Consider the following 25939-nt stretch of genomic DNA (forward strand, 5'->3'; position numbering starts at 1 on the left):
CAGAGATTTAGAACAGATTACAGGGCCTTTTCCTCTAGGGCCTCCATATTCCAGATTGACAATGTGGTGGATTGTGAGATCAACCTGGAGATTTTCATATGAAAAGATGTTTTCCATCAGAGATTAACGGCTGTTATTATTCATTAACCCCCCCCCCCCGTCTCACTCTCTCAAAGCCTTGTTTAGCCTGCTGCCAGTGCTGTCAGAGCAGAAAAGAGAGATGAAGTGAACACAGTAAACGTTCAGAAGGAGGAAATGAGAGGGGATGAAGGGATGGAGGAACATTTTCTTGGAATGGAAGCAGCAATACTCTGGACCTTGTATTACATCCTACCGTAAACAAAGGCTGGGGCTCATGTATTATTCATTGGCAATAATAATGAAGACATACATACATGAATCATGTGATCATCTGGAGTTTACACTCGCTAAAACTGTATCTGTTGGTTTGTTTGTATACATTTGCTGATTAAGATGCTTATTCTTTTGATGATTATTGCTGCTGTTGTCCATACAAGTACATGTGGGAGGATTAAGAAGAAGCAAATATGTTGTTTGCCGGGGGGTTTTTTGTCGTTACTATATGATTCTGCGTCTTCAATAACACAATGTCTTGTTTTGAATGTTATCATCGTATAAAATCTCATTCATATTAATGTAACATCATCATCCTTCTCCCCCCCCCCCCCCGTGTCATTGAAGTTGTTATTGATTCTCTCCCAGCAACTCTACATTCGCGGTTCATGCGTCTCCTTTTGTTAGAAGTTCAACTTTAAAGCTTTTGAATAAACTTGGTAAAAGATGAACAAAAACATGAATTCCTCAACCACAAGACGTCAAAACCCACAAACACACCTTCACACTTCAATGTAATGAGCTCTTAATGAAAAGGGGGAAATAAGTCAATTTCAAATTTCCCTTTTATATTATTAGATCAAGCTGATATGTCTCTATCATAATTTTAACCCAATCTATGAATTCTCTCTTCTTTTTAAAAAAAATATTATTTATTTTATTTTTTTTACACTTTCTTAACACAATTCTCTCTCACCAAATGTCCAGAGAAAAATTACTTGGCCATTGTTAAATAGTCTGTTTGGAGGACAAAAAGTTTAAAACATTAAAAAAAAAAAATGACTGTGTCATTTTCAACATGACATCACTTTAACAAAGTAACATAACGTTTAATCGTGCGATCTGGGAATCATAGGGTTATTTTAAAAGGGGAGGGAATGATGTGTCTTTTTTTTTTTTTTTTTAATCTGAATCAATGATGGAAAGGAAATTAAAGCCCAAATCATTTATAAATTTCAGCTGATATTATCTGATTCATTTTGCAAGCAGCCGCAATAAATGCAGGGATCCTCGCCCATCTCAATGCAACAACAGCACAGAGGATGGACTTAACTGGAAAATAAATACAGAGATTTCCCCTTGCTATGTGTTTTACCTGTCCAAACAACTGTGCAAAAGTGCGTGCATGCCTGTGTGTATGTGTGTGTGTATGCAGCATCGTGTGTTATTGTGCTGTTGTGTGTGTGTGTGTGTGTGTGTGTGTGTGTGTGTGTGTGTATGTGTTCACAGATGATCCCATGCCAAAGAGGGGTAAAAAAAAAAAAAATCCCACAGGGTGAATCAATAGATGGTGCTGGATAATGGAGGCCTGCTCAGACAGCTGTGTTCTGCCTCTCTCGGTGCCCGGCTGCCTGGAGGACTGAGTGAGTGGATGACTGGCTGGCTAACAGGCTGGCTGAGGGACTTCAGTTAGCCCACACATCACCCCACACCTGCTAAGGCATAGCTCGCTATGTAGCGGTCAATGGACGACACCTACTCACTCCTTACAATAATCACTAACGCACACACACAGACACACACGCGCACACTCACAGTCAGCTAAGATTCCTTTTCGTATTGCATGTGGGCTGCGATACAAACTCCACTTTTTAATGAAATTCTGACATTTAAAACATTGCTCTTTCTCGCTGTATCAATAAAAAAATAAAGCCTCATTTCCCTAAGTGCACCATTTATTGATCTGCAGCACAAAAGCTCATGAATATTGACTAATGCCCTGATGGAAATGATCAACTCATGTAACACAACACACTTTCTAATCGCATTAAAGGAAAAAGAAGCTGAAGCGTTTAATTCAATGTTTGCTGAGAGCGTATAAAGGCGCAATTGTTCCAGATGATTTTTCGAGTCTGTAGTTTCACTGTTTATATATTCACCCTGCACCCATCTCTCTCTCGCTCTCTCTCTCCTTGGTAAGGAGGTTTCAGTTATGATGCCATAACTGATAAAAAAAAGCTGACAAAACTGCAGAAAAATACTCCCTAATTAAAGAGCCATGAAGAAACACTGAGGGTTTATACTAAACACACGCACACACACGTACACACACACACACACACACACACACACACACTGCAGGCTTGATATGCTGCAGCTAATGAGAAAGGACAGTGGACCACAGTAACCATGTCTCTTACTCCCCAGTAAAAATGACTTCAGCGTTTCACATCATTATTCAAATTAACCTCCTTATTCCTAAAATATTTGCATATTTACTGGATGGCTTTTTTTCTTCTTCTTCTTCTTCTTCTTGCCTTGGGCTGACACGAGTCTCAGTGGTACACAGAGAAAAATGGAAAAAAACAAGTTGCTGCGGTGAACGCACTGCTTATCTCTTACATCCCAGAGAAGAGCGCCGTGCACTTGAAGAATGTTTGTCACGGGTCAACAGAAACTTCACCTGGATTATCTATAATTAATGACACGTAAGTCCTCGCTGGCTTTGTTTAGGCAGATCGAGTTTAGCTGACGTCTGGAGCTCATCTCTCTTATTCAATTAATCAGTTATCTAATCAATATTCAAATTCAAATTTCACCTTGTGTGTCATGTTTAGAAGATTGGTTTCAGCTCGTTAACAGCACAACTTAAAAACAACAAATCCTATTGTTGTTGTTGTTCTTTTGAAGGCTGTAATTCACGGTGCTGTTGAACTATGCTGGGTTTGACTGTCTCCTTTCATACTGTAAGAATTAAGGTCAGAAAAATATTAGGGGCCGGCCCCAGTATAACCCAGTACAGTTCAACAGTGTCACAAAGCTTGCAAAATGGCAGTTCAATTCATTAAATCATCGCTCAAAGACATTCGAGTAAAAACTAAATAACGTAGGGGTTTTACTGTTTTGGTTGATCGGAGTATGTCGGTGTCCTGAGAGTGAATTTTGGTCACCTTATGTCACAGCCTGTTTTAACTAAATATCAACACTTAATGATAACCAGGGGCAGCATGGCTCGGAGGTAGCATGGCCGTCTAGCAATCGAAGGGTCTTTGGTTCAGTCCTCACTGACCACGTTGAAGTGTCCTTGAGCAAGATACTGAGACCCTACTGGTGACCCATCCAGGGTGAACCCCGCCTCTCGTCCAATGTCAGGCTCCAGTGCCACCCCCCCCCCCCCGACCCTTACAGGATGAGCAGTATAGAAAATGGATGGATGGATGTCAACTGTGCCTGCTGGCAAGTCCTGTCTTTTTTGTCTAATGAAGTGCAAACATCGTATCACAAAAACTTCATTTGTGACTAATAAGTAAAGACAATATCAAAATGATGAGACATTTCCTGCACGAATTTTAGTCCTTGCAGGTTTTTCATCTTGCAGCAAGTACTGTAGTCCTGTTTTCCACTTCACTATTAAAAACATTAAAGTTAACATTTTAACATTGCAACATTGGTGACTTTGTAGCATGACCCCCGAATGAGAGGAAGAAAGACAGACACGGATCACCACATCACTGTCAGATCCCTAACCTGATCCTCAACGCCGGGTCACTGTCCAAACAGGTCAACAAAGCGCGGCCGCCATCAGCATATGGGTCACATTAGTCGTTAGCGTGAACTGTGCAAGGCACACCATACACTCTATTATCCCGAGTTGCTGGAGTGTGTGTACTCGCGTGCATGCGGCGTGTGTGTGGACGGTAAATGCATTGTGTTCATATCAGCTAAATGGAACGTCGCTGAGCCATGTCACTGACACAATCAGTAGACAGACATCTGGTTAGTGATGGTATGTTAAAGTATGCGTGTTATGTGCGTGTGTGTGTGTGTGTGTGCACAGCAGGGGAGGGGAAGAGGTGTATTGTCTAGAATCCTCTGAGTCATGTAACATTGCACTGCCTTTGAAACAGAAGAGGAGAGTTCCTGTGATTATTTATTCATCGCAACATCAAAGATACATTCAAGCGCAGGTGTCAAAACTCCAATATGACCTGTCATTGGTGAAAAAATGTTGAAGTGAATATTCATAGTGGTTGCATTACTTTTTGTTAATCCGCTAATTATGATTCAAAGATGTAACAAACCCAAAAAAGTGAATAAAGTAAGAAAAAAGACAGTGAGATGAGAGGAGAGACAGATACACATGCGCAAATACAGAAGCAGAAAGAGATGAGTGTGAATCGGAGAGAGAGAGCGAGGGAGAGAGAGAGTATGCTGAAACCCACTCAGACCACCTGCTCATCAGTTCCTCTGGCACAACAGATACTGTCATTGTCCACACAAACACACACACACACACACACACACACACACACACACACACACACACACACACACACACACACACGCCAAAGCTCAAATATAAAAATCTCCCGGTGCGTTCACAGAATGCCTTTCCCAGTCCCTCCCACATCAGATGCTGGGCACACAGACTTGATTTAAAACTGTTAGGTGCCATTCAATATGGGCTTGGTGTGGAGCCAAGCCTCGGACATTTCTCTAAAGGTTCTGCTCACTTACCTGCTCCGTCATTTGTTCCAACGTACTTCAGAAAAGTAGGAGCGGCAAGTTACTTTACTCTGGGCCGTGGCTTTTTCATTGTTGGATGCTGATGAGAAATAATAGTATTATTTCTGCTTCATTTGGGAGGGTTGTTGCTGAATCAGGAACAAAGAGCAGATTGTAGTCCTTTTGAGGTTTTTGCCAGTTAGTTTAAATGTCATGATTGCCGTAATTTTCAAAGTGTATTAAAACAAAATATAAATGTTTTAAGCTCCTCATCATTTTGACCCCCAATTCCAAATTGAAAAGGTTTATTGAACATGTATCTCTTTGTACTTAAAAGTGGGTGTCTTTCTTTTTGACAGGAGTGTGTGCTCTTAGAGAGACGTCGAGACATTCACAGACGCTTTTCTAGTGACAAAACCGGGTGTTTTTGGCAAGAAGTTGGGACATTTTTAGCCATCTTCCTGGTGACAACACTTGGTGTTTTTTGAGATATGTGAAGCCTGTACTTCTTGATGTAATTATCCGGTTGTATTTTAACCCAAATCATGACCTTTCCCTTCCATAAACAAGTATTTTTTTCTGCATAAACACAACCCGACTTTGTCACAATTGTCTTAAAATATTACATTTTTCCCACTGAGCAGAAAAGAGAAGGCGCAGCATTTTGCTCGAGTTTATTGCTGCAAGTGCAAATGACCTTTCAGGACCGACTCTTATCCCCAAAAAATCATGATAATCCAACAGGAAGAAGCTATTGATTCTGCAGGTAATTTAAAACAAAACACAAATTGTTAGCATAATACTATTTGGTGGAAGTGGACAGTGGAAAACATGTTCTTTTGCTTCAGTTCCCCCCCGCCCAATAACACTCCCCACCCCCACCTTATCCTTTTATTCGCCATTGAGGGGATTCCATTGAAGAGACAGGTGCAGCTATGTAGCAGCCTGACCCCCTAGTGAAAAAGACAGTCCACTGAGTACACTCACTCATACACACTCACACATAATGTCAAAAAACATACAATACACACAGATGCAAATGTACAAGCGCCATCCCTCCCTATGTCCTGCCTATTGTTTAGCCTGTGTGTGTTTGTGTGTGTTGGGGTTATGCAGGTACCCAAGGTAATGGCACCTGGGGTTATTCAGGCCTAAATGGCAGCTCTGGCTACAGTGCAGCCCACAAAGTGCCTGTATGAGCACCGCAGAGACTAATGTGCCTGTGCACACAATGTCTCGCTCAACTACAAAGGACAGGTGTGTGCATGTCACTAAATTGTCCCCCTGTTGTTTGGGTCTCACTGAGTGGCAGGCCCTGTCCATTAGCCGCAATTTAACAGGATGATCAGAGTGCTTGAAAAAAAAGGCCACATCAAACAGGTCTGGAGAATCCCAGGTGCCCGACGCAAACGCAGGCATCAGCAATAACCAAGCCCACTTACAGGTCTAATGTATTCTGTGAGGGAAATGAAGATGTTCCTCCTCTATCCAAGGCTCTTTTGTTCTGCAGCGAACAGACAGGAAGAATTGTCTCTAAGTTCACATGGTGTCTGGATGATGAGAGCACTGAGGGCAATTATCTCTCTGAGATGCATATTAATATTTCACTAATGGAAGGCTGATAGTCCTGTTATGGTAAAGTAATAATCTACTCTAGAGTGCAGAATACAAAAGATGATTTTAAGTACAAAGGCAAAGAGAAACCTCTGATCTTGCACTCACATATTCACTTTATGTAGCTGCATCACTCAGAAGTGAACCTACTATTATTGTTGTTGCTCTCAATGAGGTTAAAATACAAGGGTCAGCACAACAGGAAAAGGCCTTCATACTGTATGCACATTTCGTCTCCATCTTCTAGCAGCGACAGAAACTACACTACTTAGCGTTCACTGACTACTTTTGCAGCTGTAATGTAAACGGTATGGCGTGACACAAAGTCCCTGCAAAATGATTCATTTCACTGTCAGAATTTCATGCATTCGGTCAGATAACGTTGAGAAAGTCACGTAAAGCCGCACTAACAAATTATTCATCTGCATTTAAGTTAGCAGCTGGCGAACGGAAGAAGGCAGCTCAACCACAGAGCACGCTCAGCAGCGTCCTCCCAGCAGCGCAGGGATGTCGCCACATACACAAACATACAGTACTCTGTTAAATAGAGATTTTCAGCAATAAGTTCAAAAAGCATTTTATCAACTCATTTGGCAAGCACTTGAATGTAAAGGATAATTATTCATACAAAAATGTGACGCAATATATCTTCAAATATTTGTACTCTAATAGAAGGTGGTGTAAGAGTACCTTACACATGCAGTTTTACTTTGGGCAGCTTCTGCATCAGCTTAAGACACATTCAAGCATTCATTCGGGCTCCAGTGTGTATCATATCATTTCCTCTCCAGAATCTAGGGCAAGGCCCAAGCAGGACACGTGGAAATGGGACTAGAAAGGACAACACATCCCAAGTTACCTTGCTGATTTATGACCACAAGTCTGCCCCTGCCGTGACCTTTATAGGTGTCACCCCGACAGGGACGAGGCGCTCCGGCCGAGATGACAAAGCTTCTCTCCGAAGGTCATGCCCTGCCCTGCAGCCACATTCTCTGAAACTCATCACAAACCCCAGACACACTTCTCCAACTGCATTAACTTCTTCTGGGAAAAGTGTCTGGCTGCAGGCCGTAAGACTGTGACACTAAAGCAATCATAACCACCTGCTTGTTGACGTGCCCCAACTGTGCTGAAATGCATCATTGCTTCTTCTTTTTTTCTTCTTTTTTCTTTTTTTTTTTTCCACATGCACCCCTGAGCCAATATTTGTCATGCAGAGCTGAGTCAAGTCACTTATCGGGTCGCTTCAATCAGTCTGAAATCAATGATGTTATGTCAGCAGTAGCAAAGGTAAAGTTTTGCGCTTAGAATATAAAACACGAGCGAAGCTACCCGAGAGGAAAGTGAATCACACCAAATACAAATGTGAATACTCTTTGGTGGATATAGTAGTCATCCTATCTGACCGTGTGACTGATGAGCTTCAGACATAACAGCATCGAGAGAGAGAGAGAGCGACAGAGAGAGAGAGAGAGGGTACTTTTACACTAACAGGTGTGCAACACTGGTTGGCCCCTTTGAAAAGCATCAATTTCCTTAGCAACTGGACGTCAGCTCAATTCAGCCAGGCGATTTTAGCAGATGGCTTCGTAAATACCTTGCCATGTGTTCCTGAGGAGAAACTATCATGCATCATGACAAAACTTGCACATCCGCTGAGCCGCACACGCGCGCACACGCGCGCACACGCGCGCACACGCACGCACACACACCTGATTCACATATTCTCTTTCAGAGACTTTCAGAGTTAATAGACAGTGTGATTCCAACAATCAGCAGGAGCTAAAGGTCTTATTTCATTTATATATATAATAACCATTTTTTTGTACACACTGCACAGAATACATCCGAGGGTCCCGCTAGCATATAGAAAAAGCAGCCTGTACAAAATACCATGAACCTTGGGGGGGCACAATAGCCCTTTCAACAGCGTAGAGACATACAAAGGTTGGCTGATGAGAGCGCAGAGATGTTGGATGTTTGGATGATTAAATAGAGGTCTTTAAGTTGAGAGGCCAAGGTCTCTATATGAAGCGCTCTTCTTCAAATTATTTTTCTATGCAATCTGTCCGTCCCAATACTTCACTGGCCTTGTCTCAGTACACTGACCGTCCCTTTACACACATCACGGGCTTCTATCTGAGTCTCCACCCTCTTAATATGTTTTCATTTTCTGTGCTTAGTGATAATCTCTTATATTTATCTGCATCTCTTCTCGTTCATGTTTATTTTCTGCCTGTTTGTCAGTCAAATTACCCCAAAAACTACCACGCCATTTTTCACTTAACCTTGTAGGAGGATTTCTTGGCAGATGGTTGTCCTTCTAGTTTTCTGTGTTCCTCCACCTCTTAGCAGGCTATCTTAAAAAAAAAATCAAATGGATTTTTATGAAATTTATTAGAAGATAAGCAGTATTACAAGGAGTAAGAGATTAATTTTTAAAGAATCAATTCATCTATCCTGAAGAACTATGAGTATTTTACTGGACATGAGTGAGTCCATTAGAAATTATTGGGCTTTAACTTCCAGAAATCACTTTAATCATACTCTTGATCCATTTTTCAAGTTTGGGAAGAACAATTCCTAATGGATTTTGGTGATACTATGTTTATATCCTCCATCCACTCTGCCTTCTTGCCAACCTGATGATTGTTTTCATGTGTGCATTCTTCAATTACCATTCAATTAAATGAATCGGAGCCCCAAATTGCATTTGGCTCCAGGGGCCTTCACAATCCGTACATAATGCAACATCCTCCGTCCTGAGACCCTCCATCAGGGTGAAGGAAAACTTCCTTTAAAAAAACCAAACACTTTAACACAGGAAAAAGGTAGAAACCCCAGGGAGTCTCCTCTCATGTTGCATACAGAATGAATCAACACAATGCCAAAATACAAGACAATTTGCCAGTTCACAATTTTAAAATAACATAATATGTTATTAATAGATTATAGATGTATGCAAAGGGTCCCAGTGTTGAGCAGCTTGCAAAGTCGCCAGCTTAGACCCAGACATACATCCTCCTCTCTCTCTTCCAGGACCCTCGGCTGAAACACGCAGGGTTAGAATTGAGTGGCAATAAGGAAAGACAAGCATATGTTGGGAGACCCGAAGTAGTTAGAGTAATAAAGTTCAGTTCCATTTTGCATCATAAAATAACATAGATGTGAGCTTGTGAATATGCTGACTACATCCATTCATCACTACAGCCATAGCAGCATCCTGTCTGCATGTGTCTGTATAGTAAGGACAGGGTTGGCTGACTCTGCGTGTTTGTGTGTGTGTGTCTGATGCCACTGCTACAGTACAGCATGTTAATGCACAGAGCTTTGTGTCCCTCCCTGCCCACTGCCTGTTCACCACTCAGCTCCCCATATGCCGCTCCCCCTGCGCTCCTCTCATCCAGCCACTGGGAGCGTGATTAAGCCTGACTTGTCACCAAATTACACACACAAAGTTTACATGCATTCCCCGGCTCTCCAGCTGTTGCAGATTTGTTACAAAGAATAAATCTTGAAGCAGTTGACTGAGCAGGTCTGGGATGTCTGCCGCCTCATTGATAGGGGGAGATGGGAGGGGGGCTGAGAGAAAGACAGACATGGAAGGAAGATAGAAAAGCAGACTAGGTGAGGCTGATCTAGCTCTGGATCTGCTTGGACGCCCCTATACCAGCTGTGTGGTTGGGCGACTAGCAGAGTACAGTGTCATTGTTGGTTTGTTTATTTGATTCAAGCAACTGCTGTTGTTATCCATGTGTGTTTGCCATTTCCTTAATTGCCTATTGACAAGGTGGTAAAAGTGTTCCCATAAAAACAGGATTTCCACAACTTTCACGCACATGAACTTTAGCTTGTAATAATTATCAATTCCAATATCATTCAAACCAGATAACAATTTCTCAACAAAATTAAAACTAATAAAAAAAAAAAAAAAGTTAAACCAGTTGGGGTGGAGGGCATGTTAATGTGTAAACTATATACACTATTTTATCTTCAGGTTTTTTTTCCTTATCTTTGTATTGTTTGTCCTTTTCTTTCTCTTCAAATGCTTTTCATTGTTCATAATCTTGCTTAAAGTCACTGTGCTAAGTGCCTACAAAAAACAAGAAGTTAAAAAAAGACTAAATAGATGCGTCATCTAGAATTTGTTAAAGGTGCAAGTCAAACTTATTGGAATATGTTGGAACTGTGAACCCTTCTGAACTTACGTCCCAAATGTGAAAAAAACAATTGTCAAGCTGCAGTTTACTCAGAAAATGTATTGCACATTGTGCATAACTTTAAGGAATTCAATAAAACAATATAATTCACCTCCTCCTGGAACCGTCACCTTATCGTGGTGGAGGAGTTTGAGTGCCCTAGTGACCCAAGGAGCTATGCTGTCGGGGGCATTTTGCCCCTGGTAGGGTCACCCAAGGCAGACTGGTTCTAGGCGAAGGTCCAGACAAAGAACGGTTCAACAGACCCCTCATGGAGAAGCCACCCAGTGTTGCGTGCACCCTGGCCGCAGGGGCACCGGGGCCTCGCCCTGGAGCCAGGCCTGGGGTAGGGGCTCGAAGGTGAGAGCCTGGTGGCCGGGCCTAGCCCGAAAAGGTGACACGAGCACGTTCTCCCTTGGACCCACCGCCCATAGGAGGAACCGGAGGGGTCCGGTGCAATGTGGCCTGGGTGACAGTCCAAGGCGGGGGCCTCGGCTGACAGTCTGGGCTTCCTTGCTGAGGCTGCTGCCCCCACGACCTGGACCCACCGGATAAAGCGGAGGACGTCGGACGACGACGACGAATATAATTAACATTTTTGAGTTACAGCCAAAAACATGTGCTGCACAGACAGACCGGCCATGACCTTTGACCACTTATATCTAATCAAATCATCCTCGAGTCCAGGTGGATATTTGCATGTGAAGAAATTCCTTTAAAGTGTTCCCGGTGTTTTACATCAATCAGAATGAACCCCAAATATTTAAGTACTCATCGCTAGTTTCAATTAAGAAAAGTGCAGAGAAGTTTCTGTTCCATAAGCCATTTTTTTCTACACATAATGATTATTTTTTCTGTTTCTCCCCCATATTTTTTTGGGGTGGGGGGGGTATTTCTCTCTTAGATCATCTGAATGGCTGTGGCAGTAATTGCTGTATGGGCATCATTACCCGAGAAAGCATGAATAAGACGGAGTAATGAGCAAAAGCCCCGGAGCTCGCTAGACCGTTGATCAATACCATTAAACAATGTGCTTTTTGAACCAAGCTGTGTTCGAGAGCTCTGACACTTAAATGGATATTCCTCATAGCACTAATGGCTTTGAACTAGGCCTCCATTACCATGTATAAAATGCTTCTTATTAACATAATCAAATCTCTGGGTTTTTTTTTTTGCGTCAGAGATAATATGAAAAGACAGGAGGTTGCTAATGTAATTAAGCGCATGCTATAATTACTATCCCCCGATCACATGACCCTTCTCCTAACAAAGCTGAATAAATAGTCCCATTACCCCGACTACTGCGTTGTGATTTGCTGCATTGCTGGTTTACATGTTGTCTGACGTTACACAACAATGTGACAATTGTTTTTAGCTTGTTATACTAATATATTTTGACCTTTAACGTAAACAACAACAACAACAACAACACTTTCATCTTTGATTCAAAAAAAAATCTGAGTCTGTTGCAGCAAGAATCAGGATGGCAGCAGCAGCAAAAAAGAGAAAACTTTTATGATTAGTAGATTTAATTATGAACATTTTAATTTGCATCTCGGGGATCAATTCATCACATCCGTCTCAGCAAGCAGCCCCATTCGTCCTCCATATGCCCAATAAATAAGAGGCTTAAAGAGATTCTAGAAATGCTTACTATTTCACTAACAGTCACCAGGATGCTAATGGATATTGTATTGATTGCTTTGCCCTTTTTAAATCAAGGTCATATGAAAACGAGATCAGAAAGCTTTGATGATTTCAGCTGAGCCATGAAATTAAAAAAAAAAAAAAAGTACAATAGAAAAACCGGGCTAAATGAATTTGAACGCTTATTGCTTTAAAAATTGTGATGCAATCAAAGATTTCCATTTTCTTAAGTAACGTCAGCACATGAATAGACCCCGTGTGATGTGTGCGAGTGTATCCATGTGTACCAGACAATGTGGCAGCTATTGTGTGTTGCATCATCATTAATGCACGTCTATTGTGGTGCTCGCTCTTTAATGTGATGTTAATGCAATGCTGAGAGCTAATAGGATGATTGATGAGGACGTGAGACTGATCAGTGAAATTGTGTCAGTAACCAGAAGCACAATGAATGGCTCCATGATAACGACGCATTCTCATGACTGCAGATGGTTCTACTGTATGGTAGAATGAAACAATGGCTTCATAAATAACTGTTTAACCCTGGAAGCATTTTCTGTCATCCACTTTCTGCAGTAATTTCTACAGCTCAAATGTTAAATTTAGCCATTAATTCACTTAGGCAGACACTCAACCACGGTATATCAGTTCTTTCAACTCATTAAAACCGCATTATTTATTTATTTTTTTTGTACTAGAAGTGACATGAATTGGATGAGGATTAGTATTATTTGTGTGGTTGCCTTGCTTCTGTGATTAGGATAACAGTTGCAGATTCAAAATAAGCAACCTGATGTAAGTAATGTGTACAATTAAATGACAAAATGAGCTAAAATACATCCATATACTTTAGTGTATGTACTTCATTTGAACATAGAATAAATATATTAAGTGCAGTAGCTGGTAGCATGTCCCCACCCATGATGAGAGAAGGATCAGGCAGCTATTGTTTAGAAACAGCTAGCAGTAGCAACTGCAGGTGATGTTTGACAGACAGCTAACGGTCAGCTCAGAAAACCGATAGCACAAGTTAGCATTCAGTGTGCGTGTCATTAGCTTGTTCTGAGAACAGCGTGCTAGCCCGCTGGCAACACGTGCAGACTGAGGGGTTAGGAGGTGGTCCCTCCTCTGGTAGCCAAATGCCTGGGGACAGAATAGAGAACGTGTCTCATAGTGCCATAAACCAAAACAGATGATGAAAGAGAACCCTGAACTCAACCTATAGCAATCTGAGCAAAAATGTGAGTTCTTTGGAACTTGACTTGGATGTCTGGGTTACTTTTGTCAAATTAGCATGACTGTATATTGCATTATTATCTAATATTATCATAATAGAGGATGACATTCTACATATTAAGTTTGTTTATTTTGATCTTCCTATGTTTATGTTTCCATAAAAAAACAAAATCATCTAAAGTTAGTGTCCATAATTCAATGAATCTCAGTTGAAGTGGATTCTTGGATCCTACTGGTGTTTCATTGTGCCTGACCACTCACTTCTAGTGAGTGTTTATCAAATAACCAGGTGATCAGCATTCCCACACATCGTCCTCAAGAATTATATCTTTTTTTTGCCGAATTCTTCTATGAATGGTGAGCTCACAGATATAAACAGGAACTCAACAATCCTCCTTTAGCTTCATATATGGCTCACAGTGCTCTCAAAGATTGCTAATGTGTTAAGAGAGGTGTGAGGTCACAATGACTGCAGACGTTACTACTGTTTATACATTCAAGTGGAGATGGATTCAGTGGGCTGCTGATGTGAGGAACACTGAGACTGCATGTTTCTTGAGGAAGAACAACAAATGTCCAACCATAAGGACTTTTAAGGCTGCTGTATGACATGAAGACAAAATGCTAGCATCCACTACCATGATGACACAGTGTGATGGAAATGCACATTGAGATTGTTCAGACACTCGCCACAGGTATCCTGAGGGTGGAGTTGACCACGATCTTTGCAAAGCACAGGCTAAACAACGCAGAAACGAGCACAGACTTAGAACATCACTGTTGGCACTTGGAAATTCCATAAGCAAGATGTTTGCCATTGTTCTTGGCGTTCCACAGCACTGATGGAAACTGAGATTTTACAGAGAGTGATCTTCGTTTTATCCAGTCATGCCCAACAATGCTTGGCCTGGCAGTGTGTTCAGTATCACCTGTCTCAAGTATATGGTGAATAACACTGCAATGTCAGCAAAGATATTCTTGTGAGGTGAAAAAGAGACTGTGTCTTTATTCAAAAGACAAGGAAAAGGAAGTGAGAGGCCAGAAGCTTTTAAAAATCAATGTCTCAGTTGCAACCAGAGCAGTAACTGAGGTCCTCTTGAAATGGTCACAGACGAACATCAATAACAAAAAGAGCCCTGCAGCTGTGGCGTCCAGTTCCTCAGTGGAAGCGCAGACGGTGGTGTCTGAAATTGTGATGAGAATTGCCAACATTGTTTGAATATTTTTTCCGTGTCAATATAAACCTCATCTGGAAAAAGGTGAATAAATTATTTGCATTTCTTGCAAAGACAACTAACACCAAATCCGACCCAGAGGTTTACACAGATTTTTTTTATAGCACTAAACACCAGAGCAAAAAAAACCCCAAACAAACAAAAAAACCCAAAAAACACGATAGATCAACTAGAGGTAATCCAGCCAAATTGCAAGCTTAATGTCATCGAAAGGAAAATTCTTGTCAATTTTGATACCATCTGGAATGATGTTGTAGATTTGTTCAACGAATTTGACCAGCAGGATAAGATATACCAAAGTTCATAAAAACATCAGGCACTTCTTCTTAGAGTTTACCAAAAACCTATTTGAGTATATGATGTATGACGTGACATACAAGATATCCTGGGAACAGGAGCAAAAGTGTCGGACATGGTCATCTCAGCCAGCATCAAACGTCCCGATGTCCTGTGTGCAATGGCAGAGGTTGAAGTAGAAAATTTCCTGCAGCTGGAGCTCTTCTGGATGCACATGGAGCCACTGAAGGTGGATTATACTGAAGAGGCGAGTGGTACCTTGAATGACATCAGGGCAGGATGACCAAACCTCAAGACCAGGACACATTAAGACAAGAGTTGACAGAAGCTTCTATCAAGTCTAACACCACCCATGCCTCACAGATGTTGGATGATATACTGTACAAAAGAAACAAGAAATGACGGCAGATAGTCACCAACATAATTTTGGAGAGCTGCCAGTTATCAGGACTCGACAAATGATCCACAGCTTAATGCTCTCTCATCACAAGGCTAGCCAAGCTCCTCCCCAGGAAATGTAAGTCACGACATGAAAACTCCTCCCCATCGTCGACCGTCTATCAGACGATGTTGCCAGTAGAGATCCCACCCAACTATCGTGCTGCCCTGAAAACCTTACTAAGCTGGAATGAACTAAGCAGGGCTGTGGCAGAGGATCTTGTGAAGGAGTCTGGCTGTGCAGCACAGCTCACTGAAGCTGCAGTTGGAAGTGATCCTTCTTTTGATGAGGCTGTTTTCAAGCATCTAAAAATCCACATCAATGCCCTCCAAGGTGGTTCGCCACATGCAAAGTAGGCCTTGCTGATAAAACGATTGTAAAAGCGATCACAGCAAAAATATTCTCAATAAAGTAGGAAAAAAAATGTTTTCGTGGTGTTTGATTTTTACAATGCAACAGGTTCTTAGCTTGAGAAGTTCTCCAAAATTTGTGAATGGCAAATCGCCGAAGCAAAATGCTGATGAATACAGCAACACAATAAACTGTTTCATCCTATGAAAACCATGAGCCGCTGGAATACACAAAGAGTGTATAGTATAGTATAATATATAGTTAGAGTAAGCGGGCTGTTAGTAGCAGCAGTGTCCTGTACAGTGTAGATGTCACAAGAAAATATACATTTGCTGCAGACTTTGAAGGATTCAAGAAGATTTTCAGATGGCTAAATAAATAGAATAAACAGTCTGGTTCCTTGTCATATAAACATAAAAATGGTTCTGATGTCAGAATTATCTGTCCACCACTATCTCACTACCATCATCAGGGTCATCAGTTGTGGCTGTACTATAGTTTCTTGAGGCACCAGAAAATCACACGCCAAGACATACAAACATACATAAAAATGGCCATGCAGACTGGAGACTCCTTGTCATACCTTTGACCACCACCGTTTGTTAACACAGCGAACTCTGAAGACCACCGGATAAAGACTGACTGGATAAGCATGACTAAAACACAAACTGAAAGAACCACACATCTGTGGTGAACGTTGAGTTAAGCCACCTAGCTATCAGTCTTACCAAGGCTCGTCCAGATGCTTGGACAGCACACCTACAGTATGCAGACTGAGGCAGAGGTCCGTGACCTCGCACAGCTCATCCCACAGGGCTGGTGTGGGGGAAGTTGACATGCCGTCCTCTAACTCAGCCTGGTACGTATAAGCCACCCCCAGTTCATGCCTATACCCTCCAGACATCATCCCAATATCCCAGAAACCTATGAATGTGTGTTTAGGAATCATCCTCCACCATGACTCTGCTTAGCGCCTGGGAAGATATCACCACACGTCCAAAAATTTCCATCAATGGCAGCTCAACTCCTCCGCAGCAACTCTCTGATAGGTTAATCCCTGTATCACACTTCAACACCAGTTCACTAAGCGGCTTAAAAGGACACATTAGAACAGTGACAATGACCCGCTAATGGTGTTACATTTCTCTGAAGCATTATGAGCTATCTTTGTCACGTTTATCTTATAATGAGATCTGTCAATTGGGGGGGGGGGGGGGGGGGGTATCCCATGCAGCAGCCAAGGACGTTGATATTTTACATAATAACTAATGACCTAGAAAAGGGAGAAAGTAAACCTTGATCCCTTTCCCCTGATCTGTTTTCTTTGCAGGCGACAGTGCGGGCAGCCCCATGGGGGCCTTGGAGCTCAGTGTCACCATTTAGATTACTGGCTGCTATGCAGACCCAAGTCCTCAGGGCCACCACAACACCCCCAACCACACCATGAGTGATTGATGACTGCTCGTCCCATGGGCGTCTTACAACATTTCCTAAAGCAATGTCCCCTGAAGTAATGTGCCATAATTCATCACGCTATTACAGCAGCAAGTCCAAATAATAATTTTGTCACCTCTTATTCCATCAGAGTGGGCACTTTCATTTCACAGTAGGGCTTTTAAGATGGAGAAAAACACATCCAGCAAAACACCACGGGTCCTAACAGAAGTAAAAACAACACATATCAATAGTGATAAAAATGATTCTTCAAGACATATAAAAACAAGCCCGGGTCAAATGAGTCTATTGTGGGAAAAGGTATTTTAGATATTCAAATGTGGACATATTTTCTGATTAATCTCTTAATTTACATAATAGAGTCCAATTGGTGGGAGCGATAGTAGGTATTGCTAAATGAAGCATCCGTGTGCATTTATGAGATAAACATAACGTAACATCATAATGCCATCGTATCCTGTGCCCCCTTTTCCCTCCAAGCAAATACTTCAGCTACATTGTATTTTGGCGTGAATTCATATTAGACTGGATTCTTTTACACTCCTACGTCCTTCTTCTATTATTTTTCCTGAGGTCTCTGGAATCCAAATATTCAACAAAATCTTAGAAATCAACAATTCATGGACAGCTGATGGAAGGCAAGGGTCGCTGTTGAAAAAAATACAAAAATCAGCCTGTAATTGTAAATTCCACAAACTTGTTTCTGTATGAAAACTTCTCAAGGAGAGCTCAGTGTTGGTATATTTTGTTGTGGGAATGGAAATTAATGGTTGAAACGACAATGCAAAACCATATCAATTGTGCATCGTGGGTATCTTTTTTTTTTTTTTTGTTACGTATGCATTAATTAGTCTGTCTTTGTTATGCGTTTTACGTGCACATTTGCAATTAACTTTGCCCGAGCGACCATTTAGGTGATTGAAGAACAGATTTAATGGGATGAGAGGACTCGGGTTTGCTGCTCTCTGTCACACGCACGCACAATTGTGTTTGTCTGCGTACACCGTGTGCGCACACACATCCACCCACACGTAGTTATAAAAGACACATTATCTTTAGTTCTCACCACTACGAGGCACACTTCCATTTGAAAAGTATACATCTACACATACTGTGAAGATGTATATAGTCAAACACACACAGGAAACATAAACAAACACTCACATAGACAGTAGTATCGCTGTCTAGGACACTAATCCAAAAAGCGCTAAGCACTATTACTTTTAATTATCCCTGACAGCCACTTGCTTTAATCTACACAAAGCACGTGCAAACGAGCTGTTACAGCTCCGCCACCAAGAAAGGGGGACAGGAGAGGACGGCAAGCTGCCTGCCTGCCTGCTGAGAAGGCCCTCTCTGTGCATGACATGGACATGGGCTTTGGTGACCCGGCTGGCGCTCGCCTACGTCTGCTCGGCGGCTGAAGGCTGTGGGGCAGCCATGTGGCATCTGCTGCCATGACTATGAGGTTGGGGCTGGTGCTAGCCCTCTGTTCACCAGGCCTGTCTATAGATCAGTATAGCACATTTCTGGGACCCGGCCTTGTGTTACCCACCAAAACGTCTCGAAAAGCAGAAGTGGCAAGGTCACCCCACGGTCTGCCTGAAGGACCCCCACCTGCCACATTCTGCTTGGCTGTCATGATGCGCAGAAAGAGGCGGGGGGTCGGAACAGAGGCACTTTGTTCAAAATTCTATTGTGTATTCAATTACTACAGAAATACATTCAATGGAGGCAAATTCTAAAATGAATATACAACTTTATGACTTATGCGTAACAATAACTTTTAGAAACAAGAACCCCTAAAAGTGCTCAATAAAAAGTGCTCAGCAGTTCACTATCTATCATGATCTGTGTGACATCTCCAGTCTGATCCAGCATGGCGAAGTTGGTTTGAATGCATTCATTATGGAAGCTATTCCCCGGTGAGGGAAGGGGGCGTGTTTACCCCTGAAGGTTACTTCTTGTAATTCCTTGCATAGTTTATTCAAATAGTGCCCTAACCATAGTCTCTAGAATTTTTGCCTTACAGCAAGCAAACCATGACCTTTACATTTGACGCTTGACAGTTCTTCAGATTCACCCAACCAGAACAGATTAATGAATATTTATGTGTTGTTTTTTTACAGCACAGTGGATGGTCTTTATCTCTTAGAGAGCCAGAGGTACAAGTTTACAGTATGCACCAATGCACAGTGTCCTAAATTCAAATATACAACAATATTAGCTGCATATAATAGTATAGAAATAGGAAATTGCTGCCTGAGAAAAAAGGGTTTATCCAAAATACATTTCAACAGCAGATTGCAGTGAGTAAGCAGCATAAAGCAGGTGACTGTATGTTGGTTTTTTTTAAAAATATTTGGTCTATTTTACACATTGGCATCTGGCCGGGGTAGGATGCAGCCAAAATAATCTATTTAGACTGGCCAGGGTGAAGGCTGTCATTCATCATGAGCGTATAACCCCTCCTCAGATGCTAGTCTGACTGCTCAGCCAATAGCTTTTACATCTGTCACAGGGTACGGATGACTGTGCATCTGTCCGGTGTGGTCCAAGGAATAAAAATTTACAGCAAGAACCTGGCATTCATTTAAATATGTAGATAAAACAACACCAGGCTTCTTTTCCACTCCTTAAACCCCCCCCCCCCCCAAAAAAATATTTGTTTGGTGGAAGAACTATGAACCACGGATCTAAAAACATAACAGAATATTAGGGGAGAAAAACAGTTGCAAATAGAAAGATGTAAGTGTCTAAATTTGTACAATTATCTCTAAACATAGCAAAAAAATAGCAGGAAAATTATCCCCCTTATTTCAGCCCACACCATTCTATTTTTGAAACGGTAAATAATTTCCTTTCCATGCTCGTGTAGCCCTTTTCATGCTGCATGTGTATATTTGTGTTTAGGTCTCGGTGAGGAAGAAGGAGCACGTATGACAGCGTGTTCAGCATCATATAGACTCAAGGTTGGCAAATAAGTCTCAAGGAAACAAGGTGTAGTAGCCTAAACACAGGCGGCCTCTCCCCTCCATCTTATCAGGGTCTGAGGTCAGGAGCAGGACAGAATTACAAAGTTACCCCTGCTGGATCGTGGAAAACATTCAGGAGCCAATATAGCACTAAGATGCAGCTGCAGCAGGACGGGAGCTCTTGTACATAATTTTAGCTGTAGCATTTTCCTATCACTGCGTTCTCTTATGGTTTTATATTAAGCACAGGTTGCAAAAAATTAAACTTGTGTGTTGAGGAAGGAAAAAAAGAAGGTACAACCAGTTGGTTTACAGACGCTATTAACTTCCAATGGAAAGTTAATGTGCAGATCACATTCAGTTCCACAAAAAAAAAAAAAAAAAAAGCTTCTTCTGCAGGACACATTCTGCACCATTACCGAGCCACCCACTAACAGTGTTATTGGGACGTAGAACTTCCACGCCTCGGTGCTGCAGAGCTCTTTGGAGCAGTGAAAAAAAAAACAAAACTAAGCAGCCATATGTGTGGGAGCGCTGAAATAGTGCACCATTAAAAGGTCCTGACTCACCTTGTTTTAAGTGCAAAGTCTAATTGCTAGCTTCTTTTTCAGAGGGTCAAAGCAGCAGCTGGCAGCAGGCTGTATCTACAGGGATAGCCATTAATGACGGAGCACAGAATAAGGCCTGCAGACACCCGGCTCCCCTCACAGTCACTCTATTCTGACAACCGCAGGAGACGAATACAACAGGAGTGCCCTCTGTGACTCCTCAGCGTACACTTGACTCATAAAATGGCCACATTATTCTGGCAACAGTTCGGTCGGTCGTAAGTGTCGCACATAAAAGGTGTCGTTATTCAGAATGTGGCACCCGTGTTGTTTAGGCCATTTAAATTAGCTTCATTTAAGCAAAGCCTAATTCCACAGGGTTTTGCGAGATAAGGAAGAAAACGGTGATAAAGACGAAGATTGGGGTTGTTACTTCAGGTGAAAGGCTGGAAATGGGCTTATTTGTATTCAGCTATCAGACATTTGCTTTCTCTCTCTGTCCTGCTGTGTTTTACAGTTTAACTAACTTTTTGCACCAAGTGCACTTGAGATTTTTGAAGATTGGTTTGTAAGATACAACAAAATGATGAGAATTTGCTCACAATAGCCTCATTAAATTCTATTTACCGTTTCACAGCATGGGTGGGAGGGCCATTGGAGAGCGTGCAAGGTTTGTGTACACTCCGGAGCCACGGGGGATTTAAAGCCACAATTTATAGTGGATGCCTCTTTAGGGCACTGTTGACCACATACACGTCAGGAGCGGGAGGCCGGCCCACACAGTGCAAACACAGCACACTGTTGCCTTTCTTTCTCTGCTGGCCTCACACAGAAAAAATGGAAAAAAAAAAAAAAAACCTCTCAACATCACGGAGGTGTAAGTGACTCCCACACTGGCTAGCTTACGATCTCACCTACATGCACCCTCACTCAGTTCCCTCTCAGTCCTAAAACAGCCAGCCTGCATAGGTGCTCTCGCGGAGGATTTCACTTCCAGCATCAGAGGTACTTTACTACAGATACTTGATCTAATGTCGGCCCGCGTGACCAAATGATATTGCGGAGAGACGTTTTATTCGCGATAGCAATGAGAAAATTGTTAAGTTAAATATTTGAAAGTGTGGTCACTATTTGGCGAGATGAAAGTACACTGTACTACTGCATTTTTTTTCTATCTAGGTAGCAAGATGTGATAGGATAGCTTCATCTTGCTGAATAGTGACCCCAAACTGATCGATGGAAAATAAGATTATTAGTCATTTATGACAAGTTTACAATACAATTAATAACAGTCTCACAACCTCTAATTAATCTTTTATAAGGGGAGACTGTAAAGTGGTATCAAATCATCTCTACCGCCATAGGTTTTATCTTTTAGCTATATCGCAGAATCTAACTTATGCTAAATTTCTGGCGGGCTGAGATTATACAGTAAACTGGCCTGAGGGAAAAAAAAAACACAGCAGAGATAAGAAACCTGCATATGAGCTTTAATAGTAAAAAATGCTGAGACTTGGTCCAGCTGGCCTTGTAAAAGTCACGGGCACCAGCGAGGGCTAGGACAACGCCATTTGTCATAACGTCAGCAAATTCAATAATTAATGGGCTGTATCCTTTCATAGCCCTCCAGTTTACCTCCCCCCCCACCCCCCCCCCACCCCCAGTCAGTTCTCTACCCGCCCCCCTATGTTCATGAGGTTCAGGAGGGGTCCACTGTGAACATTTAATTTCTCATCATTAAGAGATGTCCAGTCGTACCCAGACAGTTATTTGCTTGCAATGACAAATGCAGAAGCTTTACTCTTCGAATCCACATGGGTTTCTCATAAAGAATCTTTCTCCAAGGGAACCAACACAGATGTGTCTGAATTCATTTAACTTGCATGTGTAATAAACTATACAGGCCACACACACACACACACACACACACACACACAAACACACACTCACAGAGCACAAAATACAATAAAACCACATTAGATTGCAAGAATGTGAGCATTTTGTGTCCGTGAGAATGTATACGGACATGCATGTTTGCGCAGGTCTCTACATCTGTGCATGCGAGGCGTATGTGAGCCAGGATTTGATCAGCTGTAGCAGGCTTAGTGTTTACAAGGCAGAGGGAACAATGACAGTGTGTGATTAGAGGCAGGCAGGCCAACAAGGCCCGTCCCAAACACAGCTGGCACCAGGGGGACTCGGAGGTGAGCTGGGAACCACCACATCCTTGTTTTGATTAATGTGGGAGAGAAGAGCGAGAGATTGGGAGGACAGCAGCACCGTGACCTGCTCGGCTTTACTCCTGCAGGGGAGGTGCATGTGGGTCAGGAAGGGTCACTGTTGGTCCAAATATCTCACAGCTCAACGACATGATACAGTTGACAAGAGAAGGAAGTTGTTTGATTACAGCCTTCAGCCCTACGAGCCTCCATTACTGACAGAAGCAGAGACAGTCGGAGCATTCACTAAAGGTGGGAAACCAGACTCGCCTACTCCCTAATGTTGTGTCAAGATGCATATTATATAAATGTACTGAATCAGACAAATTCACAAGGAAGACAGCCCACAAAAATGTATAAGTAAGAATAAACACAATTTGTTTTCTCACTACAACCAACTAACAACCAGCATCAGTACTTTCTTTTGTTTAACAGTGTTATATGCATGAATTATATAACCGTTCATAGCTGTACATAGACAAGCTGGTATTATTCAAACTAAATCCCTACTTACTTTGACAAATGTTTTTTGGAGTTACAACTTGTTTCTTGGGCTGCACGGTGGTGCAGTGGTCAGCACTGTCCCCTCACAGCAAGAAGGCTCTGGGTTCGAGTCCAGGCTCCATCACAGGGTCTTTCTGTGTGGAGTCTCCATGTTCTCCCTGTTCCTGTGTGGGTTCTCTCTGGTACTCCAGCTTCCTCCCACAGTCCAAAGACATCAAGAGGGGACAAGGCTGATTGATACTCTAAATTGACTGTAGGTGTGACTGTGAGTGTGAATGCTTGTCTGTCTATATGTGTTGGCCCTGTGATGGACTGGTGACCCGTCCAGGGTGAACCCTGCCTTTCGCCCGTAGACCCTAGGATAGGCTCCAGCCCCCCCCCCCCCCGCTTATTCCTGTTAAGGAAGAAAATGGGTGGATGGATGGATGGATGAACTTGTTTCTTGATGCTATTAACCTACAATAACTAGCATTGCTAATACTTTACCGACAGGAGCTTCCTTCTTAAAATAGCTGCGTGGGCTTTGATGATATGTGATGATAAAAATGACTTTCTATACAAAGTAATCATTTAAATAACCGGCGAACCGTATTTTGATTTTATAATGCAGCAAGAGTTTATTCTGTGCAACTGAAGTTTGACGATGTTACATTCAAATACCCCCCCCCCATTTTTTTTAAAAGTCAAACTAAATGTTCAGAATGGTGCAACGTTTGTCCACATTAGGTTCAAATGTGTGAGCATAATTTCCAGCTTCAACAAACTTTACGAAGTAAAGAGTCCATTTTCTGTCCATTTTCAGCTTTAAACAACAACAACAACTAATTTTAGCTCTCCAGGTCCTGTCTCTTTGTAAATGATGCTGCCTTTACTCTGTGGTATGTTTGGTGTCCTGCTCTAAGCCTTTCCTGTTACAAAGTCAGGTCAACGTGATCACAACTTCATCGATCTGGTGTCACTTACCAGAACTTATAAGATGATAATTCAATTGGCAGATCCAGTTCACAAAGACTGTTGCACTGAGAGTAGAAGTTTAAACATAATAATAAAAAAAGGAAATTATAGCTTTGTCAGAACTAAAAAGACAATATAGAGTTGCTTTTTTTCCTGTTAATGAAATAGGTCAAATCTTCCTCCGTATCCTCTCCTTCACCCTGTAACTACACAGTTCAAGCGTCTATGTGTAGCAGAATCTATGGGCACAATCACCCAGTGAGAAAATGTCAGCCTCCCCTCCCTCGGTCTCTTTGTTGATGCTGACATTTAACCGTATACCGGAGGGGGTGCAAGGCTTAAGTGCATCACATCAAAGGCAACATCCTTCGTCATTCTGTATGGAGTCTGAAATGTATCGAACCGTCTGATAAGACCTCTCTTTTATTGTTAAAAAGCTGAATGAGGAAGCCAAACGTTGTTAAGAAGACAGTAGCACACTCAGCCAGGGTCTGCATTACATTGGATGCTGTCTCTAGGAGACCGCATTCTCATCCCTTGCATCTTCTTCACCTCTCCACCCCCTTTCCCCTCTCTATCCCTCTTCATCACCCCTCCTCCTCTTCCACCCATCACCCTCTTCCCCAGGTGGCTGTGAGGCTGGCCTGTCTGAAATGTGATAGGCATAATCCCATTTAGCCTAATTGCATCTGCGGGAGAGCAGCCCTGTGTGTCCCATCGCGTGCTTACTGAACCCCTTAGAACACATTATACACACATATTACATAGAAACCTCCTTAAAGCAGAGTCGGGCGGGTGTGCACACACACACTTGCATCAAGATGCATGGTGTTGCAACATATGTACCACACTGCAAGGTCCCTGTGCATTTCTTTGTTTTTCCTTCCTCTTTGATACATGTTCCAAAACTGAAAGAGTACGCGCTCTCTCTTGCTCTCTCTCTCATAGGCAAGATGGTGGGGGTCTACAAGCCCAGTCTGCATGAACATGAACGAGACAGTGAAGTCAGACAAGCATGTGAAGAGAAGCGTGCTACAGCTAATGGCCTAATGGAAAGGCTGAGGGTCTAATTTGTGTTTGCGCGCGCATGTGTGTGTGTGTGTGTGTGTCTGTGTGTATCTGTGTGTGTCTGTGTCTGTGTGTCTGCCTTCAGGGGCTGTGGTCCAGTGGGTGAAGGGAGATGATGCTGCTATAGGGAGATCTGGGGAGTGGTCCGCCGCAATGGAAGTCATAATGAGACTCAGCGTTCTCCCCGGCTACTGCTCGCATATTACTCACACTGGAGTGGAGAGGGCAGAGGCATTGGGGCCGGTTGCATAGCAGCACATCAATAATCATCCAAATGGAGAGCCAGTCAGTGGGTTTACAATAGCAATCCTGTGATGGTTGTAGCTCGATCAGGCTGTTTAATTGGTCGACCCAGAATACAAGAACGAGGGAGGAATCGATTTAATGATAGAAGTACG

The 25939-nt window shown here is 42.4% G+C and overlaps 1 long non-coding RNA gene across 1 annotated transcript in view; it reads left to right on the top strand.

Annotated features, from left to right (window-relative positions):
* Positions 1-25939, top strand: part of LOC147246533 (uncharacterized) — a 35940-nt gene that overhangs the window by 4574 nt on the left and 5427 nt on the right. The window lies entirely within an intron of this gene.

This window comes from Aulostomus chinensis, chromosome 17, assembly GCF_037954235.1.
Source record: "Aulostomus chinensis isolate RoL2024-O1b breed Wild chromosome 17, RoL_Achi_v1.0, whole genome shotgun sequence".
NCBI lineage: Eukaryota > Metazoa > Chordata > Actinopteri > Syngnathiformes > Aulostomidae > Aulostomus > Aulostomus chinensis.